The 19349-nt window shown below is 40.0% G+C and overlaps 1 long non-coding RNA gene across 1 annotated transcript in view; it reads right to left on the bottom strand.

Annotated features, from left to right (window-relative positions):
• LOC137167155 (uncharacterized) overlaps window positions 1–15406 on the bottom strand; it is a 34333-nt gene extending 18927 nt beyond the window's left edge. Inside the window, exons 1-3 of the long non-coding RNA XR_010924028.1 lie at window positions 15291–15406; window positions 14814–14874; window positions 13108–13936 (exon numbers count right to left, since the gene is read on the bottom strand). This is a non-coding gene — a long non-coding RNA (uncharacterized lncRNA). The remainder of the gene's footprint in view (window positions 1–13107; window positions 13937–14813; window positions 14875–15290) is intronic.
• Between the last annotated feature and the right edge of the window lie 3943 nt (window positions 15407–19349).

The following is a 19349-nucleotide window of genomic DNA, read 5'->3' as shown; positions in this document are numbered from 1 at the left end:
CACATCTTAATTAAAGTATGGCACCCAAAACTGAATACAGTACTCCATCTGAGGCCTTAGCAGTGCAGAATATAGTGGGACAATCACCTCCCATGTCTTACATCTGACATTCCTGTTAATGCATTCCAGAATGATATTATCCTTTTTTGCAACTGCATCATATTATTGAATCTTATTCAATTTCTGATTCATTATAACTCTCCACTCCTTTTCTGCTGCCTAGCCAGTTATTCCTCAGTTGTGCATTTGATTTTTTCTTCCTACATGTAGAATTTTGCACCTGTCTGCACTGAATTTCATCTTGTTGATATCAGACCAATTCTCCAATTTATCAAGGTCATTTTAAATTCTAATCTTATGCTCCAAAGAGCTTGCAACTCTTCCCACATTGGTGTCATTTGCAAATTTTATAAGCATACTCTCCACTCCATTATCCAAGTCTTTAAAGAAAATATTGAATAGTACTAGGTCTAGGACAGACTCCTGCAAGACCCCACTAATTATAGACAGCGAACCATTGACAACTACTCTTTGAGTACTCTCTTTCAACCAGTTATGCCCCCACCTTTTAATAATTGAATCTAAGCCATATTTCCCTAATTTTTTAATGAGAATGTATCAAAAAATTTACTAAAATCACAGAATGTCAAAACTGCTGCTAAACAAGTTACAACACTCTCTACTAATATGTCCACCATGAGATTTACCCCACCATATCTCAATGACACCAATTAGGCCATAATTTAGCTCGTGTACTAAGGGTACTCAGTGGCAGTGAGTCTCAGAGACCACATCAACTGAAAAATTAGTGGTGGAGACATCAGGCTCAGGTGGAGCAATGGTTCTGAGACCCACCCCCCTCCCAACTCCACCCGGGATCCAGAGCCCAGGTTCCAACCCGAGTCCAAATATCTATACTGCTGTTTTTAGCCCCATACCACAAGCTCGAGTTAGTTAATCCAGGCTCTGATACTTGATGCTGTATAGGCATACTCTAAGATTTCCAGTTCTTCCTGTTTAATCCCCATGCTCCTTGCATTTATGTAAAGACATCTCAGGCTAGATCTACACTACGAGCTCAGGATGTGATTCTCCTGCTCATGTACACATAATCATGCCAGCTCACTGAGAGCTAGCTCAAGGATAAAAAGCAGTGTAGCTGTGGTAGCATTGGTAGTGGCAGCGGAGGCATGGCTGAGCCATGCCAAGTATGTACCCTCTGGTTTTGGCCTAAGATGTTGAACAGAGTCCCCTACAGTTTCCTTTTTGTTGCTCCTATTGCCCTGTTGTATATTTCCATTGCCCACCCAGCCACCCACCCAATCTCGCCCTCAGCGAAGATCACCTTTTTTAAAACCTACCTGTGGACTTTTGTCACCCTGCCCCCTTTGAACCTATTTTAAAACCCTCCTCACTAGGCTGCTGAGTCGGTGTCCAAAGATGTTCTATCTGTGAGATCTCCGTTTTGTAAGTTTGAAAAGAAAAGATCCAGAGGGGTAGCAGTGTTAGTCTGTATACAGCAAAAACAACGAGAGTCCTGTAGCACCTTAAAAACTAAAATTTCTGCAGACATAAGCTTTTGTGGGCTGCAACCCACTTCATCAGATGAATCAGATGCAGATGTTTTTGAAAAGAAAGGATGGCTTATTGGTTAAGGCACTAGAGGAAAATTCAGGAAATCTGGGTTCTGTTCATGGCTTTGCCACAGACTTCCTTAATCTCTCTGTGCCTCAGTTCCCCATCTGTAGAATGGGGAAAATAAGGCAGACATAAAACGGGACTTAGAAGTAGAGCTGAATAACATTTTTGGATGAATAGTTTATTAACTGAAAAATGAAAGTTTGATTGACCCCAAAATACTCACAAATTTGACATGAAATTGCCAAATAGGTATGGCCAAAATTGGAGGGGGAGGGCTCGATTCACAAAAATATTGGAGTAGGAGGTTATTTTGATGCCCCAGCTTATAACTTTTAGTCTACTAGTTAGGGCACTTTCCTGGGATGTGATAGACTGAGGTTCAACACCCCCTCCCCCCCCCCCCGCATGATGTGGAGAAGAGATTTGAGTCTCCCACATCACAGAAGAGTGTCCTAACAACTGGACTATGTCTCTCTCAGTCTCTCCTCTTGAAGGTTTTCCACTTTGTATGAATAATTAAATATTAATTGAAGCAAGGTCTTGAATTTGAATATCCAACAGTTGAGGTTACTGCTCTAACCACCAGGCTATATAGGCACTTTTCATTCTTTCTCTGGCCCAGTGCCTGTGCAAGTGTTCGATACAAAGTGGTTCAGCTTCAAAAGGAGAGGCTGAGTGAACTCTGCCCCAGAATACACCATAGCCCCATATTAGGACAAATCTCTTGTGAGGTAGGAGACCCAAGTTCAAATCCTTGCCCCACAACAAGCAGAGGAGGAATTTACCGGGGTCTTCCTAAGTAAGTACCCTAACCACAGGGCTAAAAGTTTCAATGGTGGTGGCACAGATGCACACACCAATTTTGTGAATCTTGCTCTTTAAAAATGCCCCCAAATAAAGTGTTTTGGGTCAAACAATGTTTCAGTCAACTCCAAATGGATTTTGTGATTCCCTGAAAAATTTCAGCATTTTTCGATTTGGTTCAACCAGCATCAATTTTTTTTCCAGTTTTTTGTAACTACCAGTGAACCACAAAAACAATTATTCACCCAGCTCTGTTTAGAAACCTAAGTAATTTAAACACTTTTGAAAATTTAAACTCATGTGTAAGACTTCCTTTGTCCCACCACTGGTCTCTGTCTTGGCCGCAAGCTCTTTAGGAGTAGGAACTGCCTATGATCATGTCTGCACAGCACCCAGCACCACTGGACTCTGATCTTAGATGATATCTGGGTGCCACCATAATATAAATCTTAATCAATAATAAAACACATGTTGTTCCTAGTATCAAAGAATCAGAAGATAGTTGGAGATGAAAGAAACATATTATGTCATCTAGCCAATGCCAGTGTAGTATTACTCTCGATGGTATATATTGCAGTGTATTCTCCAGTCTAAATAGCATCAAATTTAACATTAATAACTTTTTATAGCATGGTTCCTTCAGCGAAAGTTCAGCCAGATGCTCAGATATTTACAGTCATTAACAAACTTCATAAGTGGAGACTTATAAAGCTGGAGAATTCTAAAAGAAAATCACAGTATGTTGCCAACCTTGGGTCACAACTGAATAATGTTGAAGCAGTTTTTCTTACCACGTAAAAACAAATCATCATCGGCTCCAAATATTGACAAAAATCACATTGTGAATAACATAATAATCATATAAATTGCAACCTCTCTAAAAGCTAATTGTGTCATTTGCATAAAGCTGAATATTAGAGCATTTGCAAGCAATGCTCATTATTTTTTATAAAGTAATAAAGGTCATAGGGTCAGACTGGCAGCCTTGAGCTGCCACATCAGAATCCAAATACAGCGTTTTTATCTCTCACTCCACAAACCACCAAGATCTGGGAACTCTGTGGAAGGAATACACTCATCAACCAAGTGGAATGGAGCCTTTAAGTAACCTATATACCGAAGCAGCATTGATTAGTCCTAGAGCAAGTGAAAACCAGCCCTCCTTGGAAAAACACTTAGATCAGGATGGGAGGAGAAAAGGAGAAGGCTCTAAAAAGGACCTTGGAAGGAACTTTGGCACTTACAATTTGGTCATTTATATAAAAATGAATGTATGCCACAGTGATAAAATGGAACGCAGTCCAAAGAGGAAAAACTAGCAGTACTCTTCAGATGTTGCAGATCTAAATTGCGCCAAAATTTTCAGAAAGCTCTACAAGGGATCTTTAAAAAATGCACTTTTGACCACAGTGCAGATTTTCAGTCAAAACTCATGTATCTTGGAGAAACTTTGGTCAAAAACCTACCTAGAAATAAGATAAAAAGACCACTGGTGAAATTTTCAAACGTGCCAAATTAATTAAGGAGCCTAAATTTCATTTTCAAAAGTGATCTGGGAGCCTGATTCTCACTGAAAGTAAATGGGATTGAGGCTCTTAATTGCTAACTCACTTTTTTGAAAATATGACTTAGGCTCCTAAGTAATTTAGGTGCTTTTGAAAATATATCCCCCCATGTAATCCCACATAACAATCCATGGCTGCACACAGTCATCACCTTACAACATACACAGAGCAGGATATAGAATTTATGCTCTTTCATTTCAGGATACTACGTAGTGAGAAAGAGAAGTTTCTAACAGATTCATAGGAAGAGGGGCTATACTGACACTTGAGTGGAGTGTGTGATATCCTGACCCTCTAAATGTTAGAGCATTCCCCTGTCCCCAGTGCAAAGCCTCACTTTCATGTGAGTTTCAGTTTTGCTGCCAGAAGAACAATAAAGACTTGACACCAAACCGCTGTGTTTCTATCAGCTCCCTCCATGTCTGTCTGTCTCCTCCTCTGCTGCGGACTGCTGTAACATTTTGCTTCAGATACAGTGTGAGCCAGAGAGGAGAGGAGAAGTAAGCAAATAAAGATAGAACAAAGGAGATGGGTTCTGCAATTACTGCAATGAGCTGGAACTGAGGGGGAAGCAAGCAGCCATCTTGGCTGACTACATGCAAGCAGGCAGGCAGAGAAACAGCCTGTAGCCTGCGCTGATGGTCTATAGTCAGCAGAAGGAGCCCAGGTGCAGCAAAAGAAGAATTCTCTATTCTGCAGTACAGACACACAACCAATAGAAGGAAATCAGGTGCAGATAGTGCACGGTAAAAACAGTTTCCCTGTACAGAGATGACATCTTGGAGGGCGTGAAGTCCAAAAGGCCACCGCAGAGGTGAGGCAGCCATTGGCAGCAGACCCCACTGGAGAGCAAGTTGCTGTGCCACACCTGGCCATGAGGAAGTGCCAGTGGTGAGCTGACCCCTTCCCGAGGTACAAGCAAAGCAAAAATGGAAGTGGACTAAAGAGTGTGATTGTGCATTTAAGGAAGAAAGAAACTGGTGACATCAGCCAAAGTTCTTATGTACTGTGATGCCTCACTACCATTTTAATTAGCTTTTGACGCTTCATCATCTGGCGTGGGTGTGGTTCTTACCCACATTTTTCCTGGTGGCATGGAGAAACAAATTGCCTTCACTTCATAAACATTCACCACTCCAAGAACTCTGTGGAAACAGAGCAAGAAAATTCTCAGCATTATCTTCAAAATTCAGAAGTTCCATACCTATCTCTGTGGTAGACATTTTACCTTACTAACAGATCATCATCCATTACTTTCCATTTTTGGACCGAAGCATGGAATTCTGTCATTAGCTGCTACTCATATCCAATGATGGGCATTGATACCTTTGGCTCATTCCTGAACTCTTCAATTCCATAAAGGGACTCAGCATGGCAATGCTGATGGGCTGTCACACCTACCATATCCAAGCTCTCATCAACCCAAAGAAACTTCAGATAAAGTGTTTTATCTCAGTTTGTTGGATAGATTATCTATCATTAGCACATCATGAGCAAAGAAACTGCTAACAATGATATGCTTTCTCTTGTGAAAGGAATGGTACTACGAGGGAAAGTGTTGGATCATAAAAATCCCCAGTTTACAAAATTCTTGTCACGTCAACTTGAGTTATCTGGAAATCATGGTTGCGTTTTATGGGGAATGGGAGTGATCATTTTGAAATCACTTCATTTTGAGGTTTTGGAAGCTATTCACAAAGATCATTTTGGCACTGTACAGAAGAAGGCCATAGTCCGTAGTCATGTCTGGTGCTCAGGGATCAACGAAGACATTGAGAGGAAGGCAAAGTGCTGTATTACATGTCAGTAAATTCAGCATGCTCCTGGCCCAGCTCATCTATACTGTTGGTCGTGGCATCAGACTCCTTGGACATGTTTTCACGTGGACTTTGCCAGACCTTAGAAGTTAATATGCTTTTGGTCATAGTTGATACCCATTTGAAATGGACATGGGTTTTCAGAATGAATAATACTATAGCTACCAATGACCATTGGACATTTTTATACCTTGTTTAAGCAATTTGGTTTGCTGTTACAGGTGGTGACTGACAATGGACATCGAAACTCTGAAATTCTTCAGAACAGAATTAAATGAAATTCAGCACATACCATTTGGCTCCATACTATTTTGGTATAAATGGACTAGCCTGAGTATAAAACTTGTTTAGTTAGTGATTTGCCATTCCAAGAAAAATAATCCCTTCAAATTTAAGAGCCTGCAGTAGTCCATCTGCAACTTTTAGTTAGATTATATAGTGTTTTATGTTAGCCATGTAAATGGTAATGTATATATATTTGGAATTTTTTTGCAGTAGGTAAAGCAATATGAACACTTCCTCTTTCCCAGGATAAAGCCTCACTTTCATATTAGTTTCAGTTTTGTTACTTGAAGAACAATAAAGTCTCAATAGCAGATAGCGGTGTTTTTATCAGCTTCCTCTGTGCCTATCTCCTTCTCTGTTGGGTCCAAATATTACAGAGTGAAATGTATAGGAAAATGGTGCATGCTCAGGACTATATAATAGCCTCCCAAGGCACCTAGGCTCTTTGCAAACAGTAATTAAATTAGGAAAGGGGTTATTTCTGCACTCATTTATGGGAGGCACAACACAGACAACCAAAGTTAGTGCTAATGAGAATACTTGGGACTAGCCAATGGCAGCATGTCATAAACAAAATATTGTTCTGTTGTCTGGCCACCACAGCAGTGCTGCCTCCATTGGAAGTCCTTAGGTAATACCCTTACAATTTGTCACCAGTTGCGAGAGCACCACCACTTTTCAAATGTGATATAAAAGCTTAATGGGAAGATTTTTGAAAAGCACCTAGAGATTTAGGGGAACAAGTTCCATTTACTTTCAGCGGGATGTAGGGTCCTAAGTAATTTACATGCAGTATCTTTGGGAACCATATTGTATTAAATTTATGTATCACTATGGGATAGGGATTGCATGCAACTCCAGTGGGGAGTGTTATCACAACTCCTCCAGGGACCAAAAGCATTGTGTGGGTGGGGGAGGGAACAAGGGGGTGATTAAAGTGAATCACGAAGGTTGTAAATACCTCCAGAGAAATACTACTGGTTAAAAGTGGGTTTTCTACAGACCAACAGACAAAGGGCTTTCGATATAAAAAGGCTAGGTTTAAACTGATTCAGGCCCATCTTTCTGATTCAGCAAATGGAGAGGACTTGACATCCAAAGTGGACGGAGAGGCACAGCACTTTGGGAAGGGTTGGAAAGACTTTGGCCTACTAGGACCCCATAAGACTGATGGGTGACCTCTGGTAAGCTTTTAGCATGCATGTAGGAACATGTATTGTTTTTTTCTGTAATGCTTTCACCTTAGGAATAAATTTGCTTGTTTATAGAGAACTGTGTGCCAACTTGTAATGGTTTTGTTTTATTTTTTTAATGCTTCATTTCAGCTTCCCTACTGATCAATGTTTAAGGTCAAAATCAAGTCATTTTATTTTGGAACTGTAATTAATATTACAGGGCCAGTTAGATGAAAAAGAGAGCATAGGATAACTATTTTAAAATAGCAAACCATTACTACCACTAACAAGCTGACTATAGCTTTAAAATAAAGCTGAAAAAAAGGCAAGTGAAATTAGGAAAAGTAGAGATTTATTAAAAAAAAACAAAAAAACAAAACAAACACATACAATGTTTTATTAAGATTCATACGTTAAAGCCAAAATGTCTGAGGATCAAAGTCAGTGATGGTTTAAGCAGCTGCATCCCCCAACAAAGTATAGGGAGCTGTGCACAGGATTTGGCCCTGATGTTTTTTTCTGATGTATTTCTTTAATTGGAGACTGGTTTCTCTGTGATCTCATCCATTTTGCCTTATTATGCTTATTGCTTTCTAAAAGGTCATACATTGCACTATGAAATTATGGATAAGAAAAACAGAAGTTATCTGATGCAAATGAGAGCTGATGAGCTTCATAAATGGTAAAAGATTCATCTTCACACACGGCCTGAAATAAATTCCGTATTATCCAGGTCAAGCTTTGGACAAATCAGGTCCAAATCATGAGACCAGCTTTGAAATCATGAAATTTTAAAAATGATATAATTCATGTTCTTTTTAGTTGCCTTCTAGGTTTTGAGCCCCTGTTGTTTATATTTTAATCTAGCAGGTACATACTTAAATTGGGCAAATCTTGAAATTTAAAAAAAAAAAAAAAAACTTTCAATTTCTTCAAATCTTTTAAAACTGTAAGGGGAATTTTTTTTTTTAAACTGTAGTTTTTCTCTCCATAATTTTTTTTTTAATATATTTCACACAAAAAACTAAGTTAAGACAATATTAAGATTACAAAGTGAAGGATTAAAAAATAATGAATGCAGTTAATGTTAATACAACCTTAATTGAGCCTCTTAGAGCCTATGCATTATGCTGCATCCTAATTCAGTAGTTCTCAGACTATGGGGTGGGCCTCCCAAGGGAGGTGCGGGAATGTGTCAAGGGAGGTGAGAGCTGTGTGCTTTTTAAGAGCTCTGGATGTCAGCCCCAGGTGGCTGGGGATCTTACCGAAGGGCTGTGCACACCTGGGGGGGGGCAGGTATAAAGGGGACAGTTGGAGCCCGACCACCTGGGCCCAGACTCATCTCTACACCTCACAATCCCTCACCTAGTGGCGACGGGGCTCTGGCTCTTAGCTCGGGGTGGCAGCAGCAGCACAGAAGTATGGGTGGCAATGGGGTGCTAAGTCTGCTGTGAAAAGTGATATTGACAAATATCACTTTTTCACATTGCATCCTTACTTCTGCACTGCTACTGGTGTGGTGCTCCCTTCAGAGTTGGATGCCCAGCCAGCAGCTGCTGCTCTCTGCTTTCTCTTCAGAGCTGGGTGGTGGTATATGTACTTGTGGTGGAGATGCGTAAATGACTACAGACACAAAGAAGTGGGGCCTGATCAAGTAACTTTGAGAACCACGGCTCCAATAAAATGATCAGCTGTAATTTCTTCAGCGTACTTGCTGCATGCAGGCCTAGATTCCAACACCTTTATTAAGTAGCGCCTTACATACAAGATCTCTCCACTCCATACATGGCGTAAGGTACCATTCAACATAAAAGTCCCGGACTCACTGGTCCTCAGTGATCAATTATGTTGTAAAAATGGGCATATCTATTCTTGGAATCAAATATTTTGCTACTTTAAGACTTTAGTTTTTGAATGGATATGTTTCTTCCATTCTGGCAGACAAGGACTTTATTTGTTTATTTTCCATCTGCACTGAGGCAGACTGCAATGAATAAGATAAACAAATGTAGTTGTACAGTCTAGTGTAAGAAGTAAAAATGGAATATGGACCCTCAGCAACTGAAACTCAGGCACTTTTTAGTTTGCAAAAGAAAATGTAACTCAGGAACTACAAAGCCTAGAGAAGAATAGCTACATAGAACAATGGATGTGTCTAAATACCGTTACCAAGAGCAAAATGTGATTTGCGTGTGTGCTTTTATCTCTGGAAATCTAATAATGCAGATATGATTAACAGTCATCAAATACTGGGCAGCTGTTCTTGGAGCTGAGTGGCAGCAAGATTTTTCTTCTTTGAAGGTGCAAAAGACATATTGTCAGGTACCCCTGCATCATAATACTTCGGATCTTACGTTTTCACAAGGGCTCAGCACGCACAATCAGGGCTACATTTTCCAGAGAGTTCAGCTGCCATTTGGATACCAAACGAAATGGCCAGATTTTCCAAGTAGCTCAATAGGCTGGTACAAAACTCTTATGGCCAGATTTTTCCCAAACGTGTCACAATGAGAGTTGCTGGGTGCTGAACACTTCTGAAAATCTGTCCCTTATTTTGGTGACAAAGAGTGAATTGACCTCTCATGAAAATCTGACTCTAACTATGGATGCTGATCACTTGAAAAAGTGGATCTTAGCTCTTTGGAATATCTGGCCCTATATATATTCTTTTCTGGGACTTACTGCATGAACTGCCAAGTGTTTTCCAGCTTTTGCAACAGTTGTAGAAACCCTGTGGATATTATTACATGTTAATACTAGTTGTTCCTGGGGAAATACTTCTCAGGCTAGTTTTGAAAGAGTTAAAGCACTGCTTGCTAGAAGCCCAAAACTTATCTTGTTTGATTCTACTCTGCTTACAGCCATTGCTGCAGATGTTTTATGACTCTGGCCTGCATACTATGCTCACTTAGATAAAGCTGAGGGAAAAGCTGAATTTCAATCAAAGGTTATTAAAGCCAAAAAAAATTAAAAATAAATTGTGTTGAAGAGGAATCTCTTGGCTGAGCCCAGGCAACTGAAAAATGGTGAACATGTTTACAGCAACAAAAATAAATAAAAATAAAATAAAAATTTTTAAAAAATCACATGTACATCTTTGTAGCGCGTTCCCTCACCCTTCCTATACTATTTGCTTGCATAAGCCCAAACCTTGAAATTGACTGGAGCACCGTTGAAGTCCATTGAACTCTGAGTGAGCACAGCAGGGTGCCTGTGTAGAGTGACTTGCAGGACTGAGGCCTTGGAAACTGTGGAAAAGGAACCATGCCTTCTTATGTATGTGTATCGCACCTATCACAAAGGGCCCCAATTCTGACCGAGGTCTCTGGATGCCACAGTGGTATAAATACTCAACAACAACAACAACAACAATTGGAGTTGCTCAAATACAGCAAAATTCCATTGAATTATGAAAGGCTATTCAGGTCAGCCATGTTCATGCCACCTATCTGCTTTTCATAATCACTTGCAATGAAGTTTTTCATCTATACACGTAGCTCACAAATTTTAATATTTGCTATCCACCTATTTCAAAAGTTTCAATCAGCCAGAAAGCAGAACCACTACTGTATGACTAAGGTGACCATTCACACACCATTAAAAACGAATAACAAATGGTAAAAGTTAGCCAACAACCACATAGGCTACTATTTGTTTGCATAAATTGTCTTTGGAACAATTACAAACCACACATTTTTTTTTTTAAACTCATGAACAGAAGGGCTACATTTATCAAATGATTAATCTGCAATGAGTAATCCAACCAGCTTTCCTTATTACCCTTTACTTGTAGAGAACAGTAGGAGACATATTGATGTTATATCCAAAATTATATATTTTTTCATATTCGATGAACTAGTCAATTTACCAAACTGATGGCATTTTATTAAAACACACCACTGCTGGACAATATTGTTTAGCGTCCCACTAGCCTATACCTGAGTACCAATTAAGCTTGACATGTGAAAGGAGACCCTTTTTCCTGGAGTACAACAAATCATATTGTGAATACAAATCACCAAGAATATAGAAACCATAAGCCTCTTTCTCTCAGATATAGGCATAACAATGATCACAAACTGTCACTTGCAAACAGTATAAGTGGTGCTGATATACTTAAAAGAAAAGGAAAATGATATGTCTAGATGATTGACAGTGCCAGAATTTTCTGTCTGGATCAACTTGCCAAGAAAACCAAATAGAATCTTAATCCTTTTTCTAACTCAGAAACTTCATGATCCTCTTGAACGGCAGAAGAAGAATGAGATGTAAAAAGTTTCTCTTTCTGTTGAGAGCAGATGGAAGATATCTCTACCCATTACAGCTAATCCATCTCAAAGAGAAGAATATGAGGTTTCTAGACAAGCATGTGTATGCTTGGATTGTGTGTATGTTTATGGAGGGGAGCAATATGTCTCACACAGAAGGCCAAAAAAGATATACTAGAAATAATATATGAGATTCCTAATGGAAAGACCACGTCTTTTCACTTCACAGGAACACAATCAGCAAAGATTCTGCAAATACTCACGCATACGTTTAACTTTTGGCATGAATAGTGCAGAGCCTTTAACGTCATCTATAAATTAAAGCATGTGAATAAGTGTCTGCAGGCTCTGGGCTATAGTTTGGAAATGCTACTGTAACTATAAATACAGGATCTCAAACATGTTCATCCACTAAAGGGAAACAAAGCACTGGCCATTCAAGCACCCACCTACAGGTGGCACAGAAACACCCCTGATTGCTCCAGGCAAGAGCCACAAGAAAACCTTCCACTGCATAGCAAAGTGGAACAGGGTTGTAGCAAAAGGAGGCAAGCCAAGAGCCCAACAAATTATGCCAGAAAATTCCAAATTAAAATACCATAAATTAGTTGTACTTGTTCAAAGTGAGTGTAAAAACTTTCCATTGTGTACGTGCCTGGAGAATTTTGACTGAGTATCATTTTGTATCCACCTTTTACAGGTGTAAGTGACTACACAAGATATAAAGCAGTAAAGAATCATGCCCATTACATTTGCCATTAAGAATGTATGTTGTCTGCAAGTAATATCTGCTCCCTCTAACTCCCTGAGGAGTCAGCCTCCTGCCTGCTGCACCATTCACAAGCAGTGTAGCAAGAAAGGTGTTTCTTCCCACTGCTCTCTAAGGCATCGGTTACTCCAGACTGTCCTATCAGGTAACTTGCGAAATCGTGAGAGAGATTTGGTGCTTCAATCAGCAGCGATATTTGTGCTATTGTGCACAAAATTCATTTTGTGATTCATGTAAAGTCCATGTTGATATTCAAAAAATATACAGACATAAGAAGATCTCAATTTCATTCAGAAATATGGAGTAGGGAAATTCTCTCATATCACTATATGGAATCAAAGTCCATCTTTAAACAGGAGAAGTTTAAAGAAAACAGCTGCAACTACAACCAAGCAGTCTCCCCACACTTAATCTCCTGTTTTTCTCCATTGTTTATTAGGATCACAGTCTGTCTGAAACTGTACAACATAGATATCTAAGGCCAGATTTGTATAGGTAGTTAGACATTTAAAGATGCATCTAGTCATCCAGTGGGATTTTCAGAAATGACAGAGCATCTAAAAAATCAATCAGATAGGTATCTCATCATTTTTTGAAAATCCATCTGGGTGACTATGTGCATTGTTAGGTGCCTATGCCTTCAAATGTCTGAATAATATGCTTCAAATAAATGCATCATTAACCTCATTCACATTGAGAAATCATAGCATCTAGGTGCATATCTGAGAACACCAGCCAGATAGCAGAACTGCTGAAAGAAGTAGTGAAAAGAAAAGAACTTACCTGCCCAGGCAACTTAAACATCTTTTTTTCTCTTCCAAATTTGAATACACATGAGGGATTCGAGTACATGCACATCATCTACTGAGGGTTTTTTTTTGTTTGTTTGTTTTTTTTGCATCTCCATCACTGAAGACAAAGCTCTTCGTCTCATCGGCTTGTACTGCAGAGAGTTTCATGCATATTTTTGCAAAGTTTCATCACTAGTCTCAAACTGGATTAGTTGATAGTTTGTTTATTCAGCCAGGCAGCAAGTCACACTTCCAGTTAGTTACTGAGGACATTGGAAGAAGAATCCCACTTTTGACATGCTTGTGAGATCATACTTTTGGCAAAGTGGAAGCAGGTAGCTCTTGAGAATAGAGCCAGGCATTCAGTGTGCTGTTCGCCCTGCATTACCTTAGTGACAGATTGTCAGCTCTTGTTGTAGGTGATTACTGGTATAAGGTTGACTACATAGCAGTTCCTTTGTGTTCTTTTCCCAAGGCTGTAGTAGACTTTGAGGCCTTAATTTATATATCTGTCTTTTTAACAGCAGTCTCTTTGAAGCCTCCAGTGCTGTACATCAACTGATAATGTTCATTGTTTTTTTCCTGCTCACAGCACCCTCCAATCCCCATTATAGTGAGCATGGAACTTATTTATCAGCCTTTTTCTTATGTTAAGATGCTGAGTAGCACCACCAGCAGAGGATCTGGAAACAGTATTTTGGAATCTCTTAGGTCCCAGCACCAGGATAACCAACATAAGCAGAGTTTGCTGAAGCAATTCCAGTAGCCATTTCCTAGTTACTATATATTGCCCTCTCATGCTCTGTGTGATAGGCCCAGATCTGAAATTAAGGTGAACAATGGAGAACAGTAAATGAGTGCATTTATGCAACCAAAGCAGTTTCTAAACAAAACTTCACCAAAGAATCTGTCCCCAAATTTGTATCACCCATATTGTGGATTGCACAAGCTAAACCCAAGATTTGTACAGAAATAAAGAAGCTCAGCTAAAGCACTACCCAATCATCTAGCAGTAAAATAGAAAGCTCTTACTCCTCTGTAAGCCAGCTTTATGGAGATCCCTGGCTTTCCTCTGAGTGTCTGATTAGGCCCAGCTAGACTTCATGATGCCATGCTCATACAGCTGTGTGAGATCTAAGGAGAGAGTTAACACCCTACCTGCTGGCTCCCTAGGCCTCTGCTCTTTATCAACATTTGTTTGATTGATTGGAGGAGGGGGGTGTTGTTTACATGATAAAATAAAGTAAGTTAATGTAGTGTACAGTATAAAAAGAGAATATGAATTCCATATGTGATATGTTTGATTGAGCCCTGGGTAGGACTCCTTGTAAACACATATGGTGGATGTACCTTATGACAAAGACTACCGATGCTGATAGGGTCCTTGGCATATAAAGTTGTATACTCCAGCAGCATGATCATTCTTTGGTCACACAGGGCTAGATTCATTAATAGACACATAAGGGTTATGTTGGCTTTAGCTGTTTAGCCCACATCTCTGAGCTAGCAAGGAGCTTTTCTTGGAAATGGGTTTCATCTACTGTCTGTCTGAGAACAGAGGAGAGCCTCTCTCCTTATCACGCTTTAGGGTTGCCAGCATTGTATTTAAAAAATAAGGGACTGTTTTCCTAGCACCCCCGCCCAACCCTGCCTCCCAATATTATTATCATTATATTATTATTAACAAGCAGTACTCACCTACATTCACCAGGGGCATTTCTTGCTTCTTTTTTGCAGCACTCAGCAACTCCTAATCTTACTGTACAGAGATAAAAAAATTAGGAATCTCTCTTATAATAAGGAACTCTTGGCAACCCAGCCATGTCACACTATGTACTCGGGCCCAGATCCACAAAGGTACTTAGGTACCTAAAGCCCAAACGCAGATGCCAAAGTCTCAGGTGTAAGTGTCTAAAGTCCAAGTTTTGGCTCCACTGCAATCCACAAAACTCTCATCGATCCTGGAGGGACTGAGTGAGTTTAGGTGCTTAAGTTTTCAGAGTAAAAATTCCCTAGGCACCTATGTTTCAGCTTCTGAGCATGTGCACTGCTGCCTCCATTTAGGTATCCAAACACCTAAGCCCCAGTATGATTCACACTGGAGAAAGACAGGAGTTCAGCCATCTAAGTTGCATATAGGGTCTGAACCAGTAGGTGTGCTCAGAGGCTACCTACCATATCAGGTCCCATTCAAAATCCAGCTGGCCAGAGAAGGTGGCCACTTTATAACGTTTTGCCCAATTGATAGCACACTCAACTGGGATGTGGGAGAGACAAGTTCAATTCTCCCCTCTCTACCAGAGGAAGAGCAAAAATTTTAATATGAGGTCTATTACTTCTCAGGTGGGTTACTTTAACCACTGAGCTCCGGGATATTCCTTCCTAAGTGGGTTCCCTACTAAAGACTCATTCTCACACTCTCTTTCTCTGGTCCAATGACTGTTCTACTGTGGAAAAATACTTAACTAATCACCAGGCCAGAGAGAGAGAGAGAAAGTGAGAGTGATAATGACTGTGCAGTCCAGTGGTTAGGTCACTGAGGTGAGAGACCCAGGGTCCATTCCCCCTGCTGCAATCATGCTTTCATTATTTATCCACAGTGTAACAGCTCCAACAGGAGAGACTGAGGGACCCCACACAGCCCCCACATCAGAATATCCCATAGAGCTCAGTGTCTACAGCAGCTCTCCTGAGAAGTGGAAGAGCCCTCTTCAAATTCTGGCAGAGAGGGGGGAATTGATTCTGGGTCTTCCACATCCCAAGTGAATGCTCTAAACAGTGGGATAAAAGTAATAAGGCAGGCACCTCCTCTCCTGTCCAAATGGAGAGAAAGAAGCACTTAACTCATTCCTACAAGAAACCCCTTAAGCGCCTAAGTAGGTGGTTCCTATTTGTGGATCACTGAGCAGAAATAGGCACCTCGCTGTAGCTCAGACTTAGAAACCGATCTCTGAGAGACGGGCAGGTCTTAGCACACACCCCTGTCATTGGCATCTCCATCTGCCTAGGTTAGACAGCTCCCCACCAAGCATACTAGTTTTTGTGAATTACATTCTAACGTGCCTATTTCTCCCCATTCAGTGTATAGGAGCCTAGATGCCTACCTCAGCTTTGTGAACTGTGCTGTTGTTCTTATGATTTCTTAGGCACCTAAAAGTTAGGCATTGTGACTCTCGACATTGCAATGACTGAGTCTCTTCATGGATCCCACCCTAAGTGTAGCGATAGGTGCTGACGCAGCAGTGGGGCAGCAAATTAAGCTCTGATTCTTCAATTGAACTAATGCTCTGCACAGGTATGTGAGTGGAGACTGTAGCTTCTAACAACTGCTGAGGTCAGTCATCCCTTTGTAATTCAGGGATTAGGAGAGGTGATGGGGTGCAGAATTAGGGACTGAAGAGAAGGACAACTTGGCGAGTAAGACTCCTCAAATAGGAGAGGGTAAGGAACATAGGGAGATTTTAAAACAGGAGGAAGAGAAAAGAAGAGGAGAATTTAAACTGAATGAAAATGGACACTGAAAATGAGAGTGGGGAAAAGGTACACCAAGATTCAAAAAGAAATAGAAGGGAAGGAAAAGGAAAAGGAAAGAAAAGGCAGAACAAAAGGCAAAATGACAGAATAAGGTTTATTATTTTTGGTGGTGGTGTTTTTAAATCCAATACATTTTCAAGCCAAAATATTATGAAGTAGTAAGTGAAAACCAAAAATAATATTTGATTTTGTAGGAAAATGATTTGAAAAATTGACAAGATTCAGCCATAGCATCGATCAGTTTGATACTTCTCTGTGGGAACAATATGAGAACAATGATTATGGCTCCAAACCCACTAATTAAGATGCACCTGCTTGCCGCACTGAAGCCTATACTAATACCTGCACTAAGACTCTGAGCATGCTTAGTGTTTCCAGAGGCCTGAATGGACTAGAGAGAGAGAGAGAGAGAGACAAACAAACAAACATTTCTTTGTTTCTTTGGCCAAGGCCTCAAACCATACATTACAATGATATTTTAAGCAAGTTTAACTCTTCACACAATACTCCTCCTCAAATATCAGATGGCCAGGTTGCATTTGCTTTGATGATTTCGCTACATTCACCTCAAGCAAAATTGATCAGCTCCAGGCGCACTCTGTCCACAATTACTCTCTAGAGCGCTCTTCTTTGTCTAATTTATTTTCTTCTCCTTTATGATTCCTCACCATGCTTTGGCTGGACAATATCACATGCACATACTTTCACTCCCAAACATGCCTGTCCTCCTGTCTGGAGAGGTGACATCTCACTCCCCCATTTTGCTGGTGCTGGCAGGGCTTTAGATGGAAGAGGGCTGATTAACCTTGGATAGTTAATTGCTTGGGATCTGAGCACTGCAAAAGGAGATCTGGCTATTGCCAGCTCAGAGAGGCTGTGGCTTCCCCTGACTCCCTTTCACTACTGCCAGGATGAGTTGCCTTTAGGGGTCTTTGGTTGTTTCTTAGGTTGTGGCCACTTGGACAAATCTAATTTTTGCGTCTGTTCTGGTTGGCCCCTGCCATTCACAGTTAGGATTTAAAGCTATAATGAAACAGCACTGCTAAAAGCGTTTAATATTATGGTGACTAAATTGTGTGGATGGATGTCAGCTCTGATTTTGCTTATTTAATAGTTGCTTTCCACACTACCACCCATTCAACATGACTTCAGCATTTACCATTCTATTGCTTTCCATGATTGTTCAATACCTTGGTTCCAGTCTAATCGCTCCACTATTTTTTTCAACATGATTGGTCAAATGTTATCCCTCCTCTTCCCTCCTAACCAGGTGCACAAGGCCACAAAAGCAGCAGATCTGCCACAGTGCTGTGGTCTAGGGAGATAATAGCAAAGCTATGCATTTAACAGTGTAATGAAGAAGTCTATTCCATGGTGCTTCCTTGCACATATGTGTGGGAGCATGGTGTGGGCAAGAGATCATTGGATACGCAGACCTAAGTTTTCAAAATATAAAAGAAGGAGCACAGGGACACTGTCTACTACAGCATTAGTGTTGGGGAAGGCAGAGGATAAAATTTGACACCATATACAGATCACACTTTTCATTTTGTTATGCTTTAAATGAAGATGTGCTTCAGTGTTCATTGGTGAGTCCTTCCTTTTCATCATACTTTGATAAGTCATGCATGTTGCAGCTATGTTGATGGGATTCACATCTTCAGTGCTCAGATCTACTAGATGTCATTCTGATATTTTCCATCTTTGCCATTGAGATCATTGTTTAAAACCCATCTCTTTCTATATGCTTTTTGTTTTTTCCACGTTAAAGCTCCACTCTGGCAAAAGAATTATACAAGTTACAAGTTATACATTTTTTCACACAATAAGTAATTGTATTAAATGCAAGAGGGCCAGGGCTTAAATTCAGCTGGAGCTCTCCAGAGCGGAGCTTTGGTAAATATTTTCAGCTCCCCTAGAGTTTTTATAGCATGGGGGGGGGGGGGGGGGGGGGGCGCGGGGCCCTCCAGGAATACTCTGAGAGAATTTAAACCCTGAATAGGACTATGCAACATTCGGAAGTGCATATGTCGTTGTGGGATTGGGTCTAAGCATAGACAAGATTGAAGCTTCATTATTAAGAATGATTTTTCTAGGTTCCATTTTGGATTATATTTTGTAGAAATCAATGATCTCCAGTAACTTTACCTAGGAAGCTGGGTATTATTTTTGACAGACCTTTCTTTCTTTCTTTCTTTCTTTCTTTCTTTCTTTCTTTCAGAAACCTATGTAGCTGTCACTTATTTCATATCTCATAATCTCATGCATAATTTCCCATTTCAGATGTTATTTAGTAGGATACCTACTGTCTCATATCCATACACACGATTTGCTAAATTAATCTGAAAGTCTTTCAGTTTGCATTTTACTTTTGTTTTGAATTTTCCTTTAAAGTGACCAGCTATTGTACTTGTGAAGGGCTTTATATAAATTTGTAATTATTAACAATAAAATAAATAATAATGAATAGCAATAATGATACATTAAGCTGTATTTCTTTGATTTAACACAGGTTACTCATGACTTTTACTTCTTATTCCCCTTTGTATATAACATTATTTTCTCCATTTTTCAACAGTATATCATTTTGTTCCACATTAATATTGATGATATGTAATTAGCTTTTCTCATGTAGAAAGATATGAAAAACTAACAGCATGGCTAGGCCTCTTTTCTGGGAATTATCAAGTGTTTAAAGTA

This window comes from Emydura macquarii, unplaced genomic scaffold (assembly GCF_026122565.2).
Source record: "Emydura macquarii macquarii isolate MOO-44397 ecotype Brisbane River unplaced genomic scaffold, CSIRO-AGI_Emac_v2 contig_320, whole genome shotgun sequence".
NCBI classification, from domain to species: domain Eukaryota; kingdom Metazoa; phylum Chordata; order Testudines; family Chelidae; genus Emydura; species Emydura macquarii.
Note: the sequence above shows the minus strand (reverse complement) of the source record. Positions and strands in the feature narration are given on the sequence as shown.